At 39.3% G+C, this 14178-nt stretch overlaps 1 protein-coding gene across 2 annotated transcripts in view; it reads right to left on the bottom strand.

The window, feature by feature from the left end:
- The window catches only part of Sybu (syntabulin), a 67989-nt gene that overhangs the window by 14977 nt on the left and 38834 nt on the right, over positions 1–14178 (bottom strand). The window lies entirely within an intron of this gene.

The following is a 14178-nucleotide window of genomic DNA, read 5'->3' as shown; positions in this document are numbered from 1 at the left end:
GGTAGAAGAGGCAAGAGAGAACAATAGGAAAAGAGGACTTTTAAACAGAAAGATAAAAATCCATGTGCTTTTGGAAATAAAATTATACTATTTTATTTGACCTTGTTACTCAACTCCCACCACACAATTTGTGATTTTTCCAGTCTAAAAGCCAGAGAACCAGTTCCCCTTTGTGAGTTGAGGGAAATAAAGTAATCTAAATCCTTGAGTTTCTCACAGCAGTGAACAATGATTATCATCATCATAAGAATTATTTATTGAGTGCTTACTGGGTCCCAGCCCTGTAAGAAATTATTTCTGTTCTTTTTGCCATTTAATCTTGGTGGCTTTATAAGGCAGACATTAAACTTCAGAACGCTTCTATGGAAACATGCTTCCTCTTTGGGAAGGCAATGGGAGGGGTCAGGGGAACAGGAAGTTTCCTGAATCAACTAGACATTGTCAACTCCCTAACAGGCCCTGGTGAGCCATAGGAACAAGATAGAGCCAGACTTTGGTCCACTGATAAACAGATTCTTCTCTCTCTCTTTCTCTGAGGAGAAAAAAAAGTCCCTTCTCCAACTTCTAGGGACCCTCAGAAAGTCCAACCTTCCTCTTCTCACCAGATAACAGCTATGCCTCCCAGCTCCTAGCAGAATTTGAAGATTAGGGTGGCAATTTATGAGGACCCAGACCAGCTAGCTATTCCTTCTGGATTGCAGAGACTTTGTCTAATGATGTAAAGAACTCCTGAAGCTCCCTGAACTTAAGTAGTTGCTCCTAAGTAATGCACTGGCTGAATTATAGTTTTACAATCTCAAGGATTCTTGATTGGTAGTGCAATCCAGCAACACACTCTTCATAACAGCCTAATTCAAATAGCTTTGTCTGCTAGCAAATTATCAGGATGGTTATTAAATGATAAAGGTCGGTAATTTTAAAAAATAAAACTGTGGTTGCAGTCACCAGGTTTAAGTTATTATTTTCTAATGTGAAATTATTACTCAGAAACACCCAGTTTTCATTCTTTAAAAGATACAAAAACCCATGAATTATAATTTAATTGCCCGCATAAAAAACAAACTCTAGAACAGAAACAGACAATTGCTGAAAATCCACTGTTGCCTCAGGATGCTTTTGATCTGCAGTGACTATTTTCTGAGCTAAAGATATAACTTTGTTTCATATCCTGGAACTCAATATATTGACTCTTACACATTTGCAGGGCCTAAGGTCACTCTGCCCCAGTAGTTTTCTATCTCATCTTCTGCACATCTGAAAAAGATTATCAGACACATTCAGGATGCCCCATAGCTATATTCCGAACTGTTTGAATATGGTTCTGAAAAATGCACATGCCACTTTACAACTACTTCAGTTTGTGATTTGAAAAATATAAACCATTTCCAGTTTGATAAATACAATGTAAAAATCAATGAGCTCTTTTTAACGATTACACAAGACAAGTAGTTTTATTTTATTTTTGGACAGGATCTGGTCTCAACATTGCGGCTACAGCATCATTGCAGATACTGTAGTTCAGTGTGGTTCTTTTGGGTGACTGAAGTCATACACAGAGAGACCTGACAAACCCAGAACCTGAGTCAGATGGCCTGGACTCAGTTGAACACTACTTCTGCTTACCATTTGGAGGACTTTAGACAAATCACTTCACCTTTCTGTGGCTCAGTTTCCTTATTTGTTAAGTAGAAATAATAATGATAGCAATTGTTTCAAAGAGTTATTAATATACACATAATATATAGCTTAGAGAAGCAACTGACTCATCATAAGCTCTGAATAAATGTTAGCTATTATTATCATTCTAGAGGGGTTAAAAAGGCACCTTTTGTTATTTTTTTGTAGACAATTAAATTTTTTTTTTGAAAATTCAGCAATGATCAAGAAGGAGAAATAAAATCTATAATTCCATCACCAAAAATGACTATAGTTAAACCTTTGGCATATAACTATTCACCATCCAAACTTAACACATTATTATATAACCTACTTAATTTTTTTTAATAATACATGAATATCTCTAACACATACCACATTTTTAACAAAATCAATGATATGTAAGCTGAGTCCAATTTTTGTATTATCAGAAACAAACATTATATACCAGAAACTGTCCTAAGCACCTATTACATATTAACTCATTTATTTTTCATGAAGTAGGGACAATTATCAGTCCCTTTTATAGATGAGAGAGAGGGTGGGAGGAAAGAATGGCGTACACAAAGAGACACAACTAATACAAAGAATGGAATCCAGGTCTTCTGCCCCCAGGTACCATGCTCTTAAACCTATACTAATGTTCAATATTCTTGGGAAGATATATGTATATATTTCTCTGCTTGTTGATCTCTATAAATTCCTAAAAAAGTAGAGTTTTAAGCCAAAGGATATGCTCAAATTGAAAGATAAAACATACTCCACATCTGTAGGGATTTGGGGATGGCACTGGCCTAAGGTCAAGACATTATTTGCCTCATTTGTCTGCATGTAGATATCCAACTGGAAAATCTCTGATATCATTGGAAATACTGCAGTGGAACTTGGGACACTATTTAGCCATTGAAAACTGTGTTTGAGAGGCCGAAAGGAACTTTAAAATAAAGCATATCCAAGTCATTCTCATCAGCACTGCCTTTGTCCCTCGTAAAACTGTCTTTAGTCAGCTGCAAGATTGATGCTCCAGGGTTCCAGGACTCAATAGGGAGGATGAGTGTGGTGACAGAGCAACCCTGCCATCTATCAAGTACTTCCTAAGGCCGAACTCTGGGTGACGAAGCACCTGCAGCAGAGGGTACTGTTCCAGTCATCAAGAAGCTATGCCTGGAGGCCTCCCAAAGTGCTGGTGCTGTTTGGTTTGGTCGTACTGCTGGATTCTTTTGCGAGGTGTTGTGTTTCTTAATAACGTTAGTCATAAGCTCCTAGTGTGCATGTGGTTAAGACCAGGGAAGTAGAGAAGAAAAAACGGGAACAAAAGGACTATGTGCTGAGCTGGTTGTGGAGGTGCACACCTGTAATCCCAGCTACTTGGGGTTGTTGGAACAGGAGTACTAGAAGTTCCAGATCAGCAACTTAGTGAGACCCTTTTTAATATATATTTTTTAAATTTTTTATAAAAAATTAAAAGAACCGGGGGGCGTAGCTCAGTGATAAAGTGCCTCTGGGTTCAATCCCTGGGCAATACCAAAAAACAAAGCCAAAACTGATGACTAGGCTTATGAATATGGAAGGAAAAACCTGGGAATGAAGTAAATCTCTTTTAGAAAATATTTTCACAGTGCTGGGCATTGAACTCAGGGCTTTGCTATGCTAGACAAGTGCTCTACCATGAGCTACATCCCCAGCTATGGACTTATTTTTAAAACACTGCCTGTAATCAGGTCTCCTAGGACATTATTATTTTTGCCTGCCTTCTGGATACTATGGAGTCCTCATATGTCACAACACCCAAGGCCTCTGAGAACACAGCCACCCTGCTATCTACTAAGCTGTATTAAGCCATTTGAAACCATTGATTTCAGAAACTCCAAACCCTCCGTTTTCCTTTGTCACTGAAAAGCTATCAAATTAATTCAGGTTGACCATCTAATATCCCCACCTCAAATAGAGGCAGCAAATTTAAAAAAGGAAAAAAATATTAGTTTCCCACCCCTTCATCTCCCAGCCTTCCCCCGCCCCCAACATACACAAAGATATGCAGCTCTTTTATTTAAAGGTCTCTAGGGAGGAGAGAGGAGCCACTTTCACTGAAGCCAAGCACAGCTATCAGGAAGCAGCTGGAGCAGGGAACACATGCAATTACAGCAGACACTATTAAAACGAGATGCTCTGAAGTAGATCAGTAGGGTAGACTCTTAGCTGCAAAGCCTGGGGGTCCAGCCAAGGAGTGAAAGAAACTCTCTACAAACAAACAGGACTTTCCTTTTAGTTCTTGCAAACTACTTTCCTGAACCCCCACTGATACTTATTTCAGAAAGAGAGTATCTATAAAAGATCAATAAATTGATTGAAGACACATAGGCAGATTTTCTTCCATTTCAGAATAGAAGTCTTCTTGAAAAATTATAAATATAATTTCCATTTACATCATAAATTCAGAAATGATTTATCTTCATTGTGACTGATGTTCAATTGTTGGAGCTGCCATATATTTAAAAACATATGAACATTTAGAAGCAAAGGAGAACTTCAAATTTAAAGTATTTAGAAGCAAATAATTTCTATTGATAGATCTAATTATATAAAAATAAAACTGCTTATGGAAAAATAACATAGTCAAAGACAAATGGTCCAACATATGATAAAAGGCTAATTTCTTTTACCCCAAATTCATACTAATTAGAAAAATAACTAACAGAAAAATGGGCAAAAGACATGAACAGATAGATAACAGGGGGGAAAAGGCTAATATATATGGAAAGCTATATAATCTCACTTATTAAATTAAATATGTAAATGAAAACAAGGAAATTTTTTCACCTAAAAGATTGGCCAAAAAAAAACCTTGGATAATATGTGTTCTGCTAAGGGTCTGTGAAAGCAGACACTGAGATAGAGTTTAAGAGTGTGAACTGATACTAGCTGCATAGAAAAGAAAACTGGATGGCTAGGAATTTATACTGCACAGACAACCTTATGGTTCATCAACAGTGACTGGTTAAATCAGGTGGTAGAGCAGCCTGAGAGAGCATTCTGCAGTCATGAAAATGAGTGATGTGAACCTCTGTGTGTTGAAGTGAAAGGACCTCAAAGACCTGCTGTTAGTTGAGAAGAACAAGATGCAGCACAGTGGGCGAGGCATGTCTGCTTTTGTGTAAATAAATCCTCGAATCATATGCAACCTTCTATGTGCATAGAATATTCTTCCTAACCCAGATACAGTGGCACATGCCTGTGATCCCAGCAACTCTGGAGGCTGAGGCAGGAGCATGGCAAGACCCTGTCTCAAAATAAACAAATATACAAAAAAACCCAAAGGGGATTGGGAAAGTAGCTGAGTGGTAAAGTATCCCTGGGTTCAATTCCCACTACCCCTCCAAAAAAAACAAACCATAAAATAAAAAAAGTGTCCTTGAAGGATGAAAAAATATCTGTTAATAGTAGTTTCCCTTGGGCGTGGGAACAGGCAGATATAAAAAAAAGACTCGTTTTCATTTTATCATCTTTCTGAGTTATTTGGCTTTCCTAACCATCTCTCACACACACAAAAACAGGGTGTTACTTATAGAAAATTTAGGATTTTTTTCTTTTAAAAAATTAAACATTTTAAGAAAAACATTTTTATAATACAAGTAATTGTACCTTAGAATGTAGTATTTTGATTACTTTGTAATCAAGTCTCCTGTGTTTGAATCTTGGCTCTTCTATTTAACTCTCTGTGGAGCCTTGGGCAAGTTACTTAGCTTCTCCCTGCCTTAATTTCCTCATCTGTTAAATGGAGATGAGGATACTAATAGTCAATATTGCTAAGTGATTGTGAAATATGCTAAGAAATGAGAACAATCCCTGGCATACAGCAAGCACTGTATTATTATTTTAGCTAGAACTAATGGTACAGGGGCTCAAGGGCCAGAAGAGGCCTTTTCAAACAATATATCTTTCCCTTAAAAAGACCAATAAGAGGAAATGACTTGTTCTAACCAAAGTCATACTTTTGTTTTTCAGTTGTTGATAGACCTTTGTTTTATTTATTTATATGTGGTGATGAGAATCAAACCTAGTTCCTCACATATGCTAGACAAGTGCACTGCTGCTGAGCCCCAGCCCCAAGTCATATGTTTTTATAATCACTCTTTACAAAAGTAGTTTTCCCTCTGCCATTGTTCAGTGAAGAGCAGTTTCTATTTAAACAATAGGGTGTTTCTAAAGTTAGGGGATCCTGAATCACACTCCCCATGGACTGCTCCAAAAAGCTCCAGAGTTGCCCTGGGTCAGAACCCAGTCTTCACAAAGCCCCAGGGAAAATATGAGTAGATTTACTCAGAGCGCTCAGCACAGGAGGGTCTCCTCAGTCAGGTGGTTTGGAAGTCTGAGATAAGGCAGGAGGAAGCATGCAGGGGGTGGCCCTAGGAAAGCCAGAGTCAAGGACAGCTCCAAGCTCCACCTTGTTCACGTGCCCATCTTGGGCTGAGTCAGCTACTAATCCTTGGCAGAAAAGCAGGCAGTCCACCTGCTGACTGAGAAAATGATAAACACAGAGGGTAATGAAACATCAATAAAGGACGGGGAAGAGAAAATTTTTGACTAGAAGACGCTATAAATCTTTTTCACCAGGTGTTTGGTTTTGCCAAAGTATTTTTTAACTTCTCCATGCCTTAATTTCTCCATTTAAGTATATATGTGTGTATATACATACACGTTTTTAAAGGTTAACATTGTTTATTGAACAAATATTTACTGAACACTTGTCATGTGTCAGACCCTGCTCTGGGCGTGGGCATAATAATTCCAAACTTACAGGCTGCGTGAAGATGGAATGAGTTAGTAGGAAGTGTCTGACACACTCAATGATATCCACCTACACTTATTAATACCAGGCAAGGTGGCACATGCTTGTAATTGCTTTCTAGGGAGACTGAGGCAAGAGGATCACAAGTGTGAGGCCAACCTGGGCAACTCTGAAAGACCCTCACTAACTCAGCCTGCCTCGAAATAAAACTTAAAAAGGCTGGGGATGTGGCTCAGGGGTAGAGGACTCCTGGGTTAAATACCTAGTACTGCAACAAATAATAATTCCCATGCCTTACCATGCCTAAGAATCATCTGGGGAGTTTAATGACACTGATTCTTTCTGGGCAATACTGAATTTCAGTTCAGAAAATCTAAGAGGATGAGAACTCAGAAATCTGCATTGTTAATAACTGCTGTAGATTAATGTGCAGTGGGTGGTCCTGAACCATGCTGTGAAGAAGAGCGCTCCAAAGAGAAGGAACACTGGATTTCCTTTTCAAGTTCTATTACAATACAGAACTTTCTTCAGTATGAAGTGAGAGGTGAGTGAGCAAAAGCTAAAACTGAGGGCAAAGTACCCAGGAGAAAAGAATTTAACCTGTGAAGTGACCTCTAGTCTTTTAGGTCTCCAGGAACACTTTCCCAGGGCAAATCCATTTTCAAAGACCTGGAAGGGAACATAGGGACATACACAAGGCACAGGTTGTTCAAAACTGGGCCATGTCCAGCCAAACTCATGTAACAAAGTTTGGTTTGCAAAGCTAGTAGGATGCTAGCAACTGATCCATGGTTTGAGGTCTTCATAATCCTCTTTTAAATGAAGAACCAACCAGTGTGCAGTTGGGGATGTCAAACAACATTCAGCAGAGAACACCATCTCAGAGCCCAGCACACATGGCTGTTGGGTTACTCCTTTAACCCTAACCTGCTGTCTTCAGTGTGGTCCACATGTCCATGACAGACAGCACCAAAGGAACCAGGCATCCTTCATCATAGAATCAGCAACAAGTCCTTTGGTGGGTGGGCTCCAGGGACAGCCTTCTCCGCCACTGCCTTTCACTGAATAGACTGGGAAGGGTGGCATCCACAGTGGCCATGAACTTCATCCTAACTGATTATCTTGGGGACCTAGTAATAACAGGTCACATCCTCCCTGAAGTATTTTCCAGACTCTAACGTGGTAGTTGTCTTTGAAATCTTGTCAAAGTTACTGAATCAAACAGAGTTTCTGCCCCTTCAACAAAGCTAGTGGGAAAGGCTACTGCTTCTATTTAAGGAAAAGTGTTTATTCAGTGTTTACCAAAATGAGATGCCTGTCCTCTATGTCTGGCTGCAAAACCTAAATCAGAGAAAAGCAGGACAGAAAGGTGGTAGTGGGCGGGTGTGGAGCAAGGTGCCATGTGGAAAAGTTAAGGCGAGGTTGCGTATTGAAGCATGGGAAAGAAAAATGGAGACTGAGACACCATCAATGGTAATAAGTCAGATCAGAGCTGTGACTTCAAGTCCAGATCATAGTGGGGAGGGAAAGACGGGAATGCTTTTGGAGCCCCTTCCTTCATCACTCTTCTCAGTAAGAGGGTGCTGTCTTGCATTTCTAGATCTGAATGACAGAAAAACTCCCACTTGCTGGGAAAGAGAAGACATAATTTAAAACTCATTGCCAAGGCATCCAAGGGGACTCTGAAATCACATGTTTTCCCCTCACTTGTGCATTTAGGTACTTTTTAAAATCGCCTCTAAGACTAATAGCCTAGACTGTCTCCCCTCCTGTTTGTCCCCACTGGTCAGCCACCTCATTATATGCCACAATCCACTCTGGACTCACAGGTTCCCAGCCACCCATGGCAGCAGCACTGGGAGCTTCCTATTTCACAATCCTCTCAGAACTTGACTGCAGATTGGCTCATTCCCTTGGTCTTCTCGGCAGCACTGACCTCGGCCATTATGCCATTTAAATGGAACAGAATCACAATGCTGAACTTGGGTTGGATACTTATAGCTTTGTCTGCTAGCAAATTATCAAGATGGTTATTAAATGATAAAGGTTGGTAATTTTCAAAAATTAAATGTGGTTTAAACTGTGGTTGCAACCACCAGGTTTAAGTTATTTTATTTTCTAATGTGAAATTATTACACAGAAACACCCAGTTTTCATTCCTTAGAAGATACAAAACCCCATGAATTATAATTTAACTGCCTGCATATAAAGCAAACTCTAGGAAAGAAACAGACAATTGCTGAAAATCCACTGTTGCCTCAGGATGTTGAGCAACATCTTGATATCTATTCAACCCGATTCATGAATATTTCTTCTCTCTTACTTGCTTGAATTTTTAATCTCCATGAAGTTGTTGTTCTTTGCTTTTTATGAACAGCCACATTTACTATCTATGTGACCATGGGAAAGGCATTTAATCTCTCTATGCCTCATTTTCATCTCTGAAAAGAGGACAATAACATAATAATATAATAATATATCTATATCTCACAGAGTTGTTGTAAGAATCATGTAAATTAATTCATGTAAAACCTGTTTTTTTAAGAAAAGTGCCTGGCAATCCATAAGCACTTTATAATATTGCCACTATCTTAATTTTTCTTACAATTTCCTCTCTGAACCACATTATGGCTTGGATATAAAATGTCCTCCAAAGACTCATTTGTTGGAGGGCTTGGTCCCCAATGCCATGATGTTCACAGACAGGGATTTGGAGAAGTGACTAGATCATTAAGGGTGCTGCCCTCATGAGGGATTAATTCTTTAAGGGATTCATAATTTGAGTGGACTCTTGGGAGATAGTGGAAAGTGTACGAGGTAGGACCTAGCAGAAGGCAGTGGGTCCTTGGAGTTTTGCCCATGGAGACCATGTCTTGTCCCAGGAACCTCTCTCTCTCTCTCTCTCTCTCTCTCTCTCTCTCTCTGTATCTCTCCCTGTCTACTTTCTGGCTGCCATGCATGAGCTAGCAGCTTCCCTCTGCCTCACCCTTCCACCAAGATGTTCTGCCTTACCTCAGGCCCAAAGCAATGAAGCCGGTCACCATGGACTTACACCTTTAAAACCTTGAGCCAGAATAAACCTTTCCTCCTTTAAGTTGTTCTTATTGGGCATTTCAGTCATGGTGATGAAAAGCCAACTAATATTCCATATCTGGGTCCCAATACTTTTGAGGCAAAAATCAGGGAGACAAGATTTGGAGCAGGGTCTCCTGATGAGGGAATGCTGTCATGTGGGGAAGATGGATCATAAGGATTTTTCCCTCTCCCTTTATAAATCCATGAATGAATTCTCAGATGTTGGCTGTGTTGACCTAACTCTCTAACTTCACAGGAAGACCTGTGGCACACTAAACGATAAGGGGTAGCTAATTATCAAACCCTTCTGGTAGGGTCTGAGGATCGCAAATTATACACTGTAGGAGCCAACATCTTAACAACAGTGAGATTTCATTAATTCATATTTGTATGTCCTACAGCTCTTTGCATATCTAGCAAGTTGAAACCCTAATCCTGGCTTCAGAAAGAGGCAAATGTCTTAGGAGGGACATAAATTTCTCAAAAAAGTCAAAAAGGCAAACACTGTTTCCAACTAGTAGGACTAGACTTGATGCAGAAGACACACAGATCTACCTACATTTGCAAACCATTCACAACTATTCAAGACTGTGACATGCAGAAGGAGATGGTCACAGGACAAAGGGAACCGTAGTCTATGGAGGGAGTAATATTGGAAAAGGGAGAGGTAACCACCCCAGGGAATGAGGTCACAAAAGCATCTTGTAGGCAGACTAGTTAAAAGCCTCCTAAGACCCAGGCCCCAGTGTTTGTGACTGGTAAAATTAAGAGTCATTTGTCTTTTTTCATTCTCCAAAATTTGTCTTCACTTCTCTGAGACAACTTGCAAAAACATTACCTTTCTCAGAAAGGTGGATCCAAGAAACGGAGACATAGGATTTTCCTACCCAGGGATACTACTGCCACAGTTCTGTCTGAAGTAGTTCTACTAACAGCCTCTAATGGTCTCCATTTATAATGGGAACAAGTGACATGAGAGATGGGAGAAAGAGTCAAAAGGCTCAGGTCATAGAGTTCTGTGTGGAAACCAAGCATGCTATTTTTCTACAAAAGAGTGACATTTCATTATTTTCTCTGCAACCCAGAAAGCTGTTTTCTTATTTTTTTTTTCTTTTTGGTATGAATTCCAGATGCACAGAAATGGATTAATTATAATCCTTGATTTTTTGACATACACTCATCATTGGCCAGATTTATTTACTGAATATTTGTTTTGGTTATGTATTTATGTTGAAAATTATAATAAATGATGGAATCAACACCAGTCATCAAAATTACTGAGATGAACTTATAGCTACTTATGTGATCCATCCCCATCCTATCTCTTGTTCACCATTTTCATTTACAAAGAATTATCACATCTATTGGTATTCCTAAAAAGTTTAATACGACTGTTTCTTATTTTGTTTTTAACTTTTTAATGAACAGACTATCATGATGTATATAAGCTTTGGAGACAATTTTCACTCAATATTATATTGCTAAAATTTTCCTTATAGTTGTAAAGCATTCACTTGACTACTGTATAATATTTAGTGTATGATTTATACCTCAATTTTATTTCTTCATTCTTCTGATGATTCGAGAATGAGTTGGATTTATCACATTTTCTCAGCTAGATTTTCCATTCTTACAAACATTTTTTTTTTTACATTTCCAGAGGCAAAATAGAGTATTCATAGACAAAAAGAAATGCTCTGTGGATTATCTATCCTTGCACATTTGCCCTTACATTCCTTTCAAAGCCTTTCCCTGTTTTTATGGAGAACCAAAAGTTAAAACTATAATATTTGCTTTACACTATCCCAGTTTTAGAATCCAACATGCCTAGGTGACTTTTCAGACCTAAAAGATCAGGAAAATTAGCTGGTAACCTGTCAGGCTTGGCTAGGTCACTCCACGACCCTGTTCCTTACCTTGACAAGGAGACCAGCCCATGGATGTGAGAAGATAATCCAGTTACTGGATTATTCATCCAACCTCACTGAAGGAGACAATTCTTGCTCCAGGGAGGTGATAGAAGACCTTCCTTGTGAATACATGTAATGTTGAATGTAGCCCAGAACTTGTTCCTAGTTCCAAGGCCAAACATTAGGAACAAGTTGCAAGTGAAGGAAACATTGGAGTTGCAAACCAGGCCTCATTGTTTTGAAGATGGAGAAGCCACCATGAAAAGTCTACATTAGAAAGCAATTGCCCTATTTCAGAAATGTTCAAGATTTCTGTCTTTTGATTGTAATCTAAGCATCTCCACACTAAAGCTGACAGATGTCTCTTCAAAATGTCTGTGAAATTATGTAACTTGATTTGTGGAGCAGACAAGGCAATTATGGGACAGATTTTAAACCATTTTCTGCTTGTAAGTTCACCAATCATTCTCTCATCCCTCTAAGAGATTCTCACAAGTATGGTCCCAAACAAGTAGCATCAGCATCTCCTGGGAACATGTTTCCAACTCACGGAGAAATAGTCCTCATGAACTTACAGGCAGAAGCAGGGCCCAGTACTGTAGGTTTAAATACATTCTCCAGTTATATGGAAACCAAACTTTAAGACCACTACTAGAATCACCCATACCAGAGGTCCCTTGTACAGCAGCTTTCTCATAGGCTGCTTGAGAAAGCAGGAGCAGAAGGTTTGATAGTTATTTAAATATAGTTACATACTATAGTATACACTTTGGGAATCATTTTTGAACATTTCACAATGAAAATCAGCCAACTGCTTAATTTACTTGGCATACTACTAGGTGGTACTAACTATGCTTCATAGAATTATATATATCACAGCAGTGATTAAGAGCAAGTTCTAGCATCAGTAGGTCCAGAGTTCAAATATCTGTTTTTCATGACAGAGTGACCTCAGGCAGTTGTTTAAACTCACTATGCTTCAGTGTCTCACTCTAAAAAAGGGTGGGGGGGGGAGACTACCTAGTGCATGGGTCAGTTGTAAGAATTAAGTGTCATAATGTTTCACTACAAGTGCACAGTAAGTGTCCATCATTATCATTAGCCTATTTATCTGTGTGTTTTGGAAGTACGCTGCTGAAGAGTTTCTCTAAGGATTCTTGCTTGTGGATATCATGGACCTTTTTTTTTTTTTTTTAAAGCAAGTCTTAAGGTAAAGTGTTTATTAAATAGCCAAACTAAAACAAGTGAAAAGTTTAGTACTGGTCACCTGGCTTCTCTCAATAATGGCTAGGAATGGCTTACTGTGTGCATACACTATGCAAAGTGCTTTACACACATCCTCATTTAATCTTCATATCAAGTCTATGAAATAGATACAGCAGTTTTCCCATTTTACAGACAAGGGAAGGAGAGCGCACATAACTTGCTCAGAGTCACACAGCTCATACATGGTAAATCTGGGAAGGGAAATGCCACAATGATGAATGCTTCAAAATGACACCTGTGTGGGTTTTTCAAAATATGCCTGTGTGGGACTTCAAGAGATTAGGAAATTTTGTTCCCCTGTGTTCGCTAGCTTGATTTTGCAAAGAGCTGAAATTTTAGAAAGAACATTTACAGCTGGCCACGGTGCTGCACCGCCTGTAATCCCAGCGGCTCAGGAGTCTGAGGCAGGAGGATCACAAGTTCAAAGCCAGTCTCAGCAACTTAGTGAGGCCTTAGGTAACTTAGTGAGACCCTGTCTCATAGCAAAAATAAAAAATAAAAAAAAGGGCCGGGCACAGTGGCACATGCCTGTAATATCAGCAGCTTGGGAGGCTGAGGCAGGAGGATCACAGGTTCAAATACAGCCTCAGCAAAAGCAAGGCGCTAAGCAACTCAGTGAGACCCTGTCTCTAAATAAAATACAAAATACGGCTGGGATATTGCTCAGTGGTTGAGTGTCCTTGAGGTCAACCCTGGTACCAAAAAAAATTAAAAATTAAAAAAAAAAGGGCTGGAGATGTGGCTCAGTCGCTAAGCACTCCTGGGTTCAATGAAAGGAAGGAAGGGAGGGAGGGAGGGAGGAAGAAAGAGAGAGAGAAAGAAAGAGAGAGAAAGAAAGAAAGAGAGAGAAAGAAAGAAAGAGAAAGAGAAAGAAAGAGAGAAAGAGAAAGAGAGAGAGAAAGAAAGAAAGAGAGAGAAAGAAAGAGAGAAAGAGAAAGAAAGAAAGAGAAAGAGAGAGAGAAAGAAAAAGAGAGAAAGAAAGAAAGAGAGAGAGAAAGAGAGAGAGGGAGGGAGGGAGGGAGGGAGGGAGAGAGAGAGAGAGAGAGAGAGAGAGCATTTACAATCAATCTGCAACAAATGTCTCAACAAGATTTTCTGCATTCTGCTCTGCATCACCAATGATGGAGCAAACAATTAGTGAACAAAGACCACACTAGCAAGGAGCTAGCTCTTTCTCAGCACCGGAACCCTCAGGGCTTTCATCAAAGACATTGGGACTGAATCTTCATTCTCAAGCAAAAAGTTAACATAGCATAAATATATTTATATTTATAAGAAACCTGTCCATATTATAATATCAAATAGGAGTTTGTCGTGGTGTGGTCTGAGGACCACCTGCATCAGTATCACCTGGACTGTTTGTTAAAAATACAGATTCCTGACTCATACTCCAGATATGATAACTGAAAATTTCATCCACATTGTTACAAACGGCCCAGATGATCTTCATGGACAGGAAAGTTGGGAGAATTACTCCAGTAA

The sequence above is a fragment of the Marmota flaviventris genome, chromosome 15, assembly GCF_047511675.1.
Source record: "Marmota flaviventris isolate mMarFla1 chromosome 15, mMarFla1.hap1, whole genome shotgun sequence".
Classification (NCBI taxonomy): domain Eukaryota; kingdom Metazoa; phylum Chordata; class Mammalia; order Rodentia; family Sciuridae; genus Marmota; species Marmota flaviventris.
This window is presented reverse-complemented; position numbering and strand designations above follow the sequence as displayed.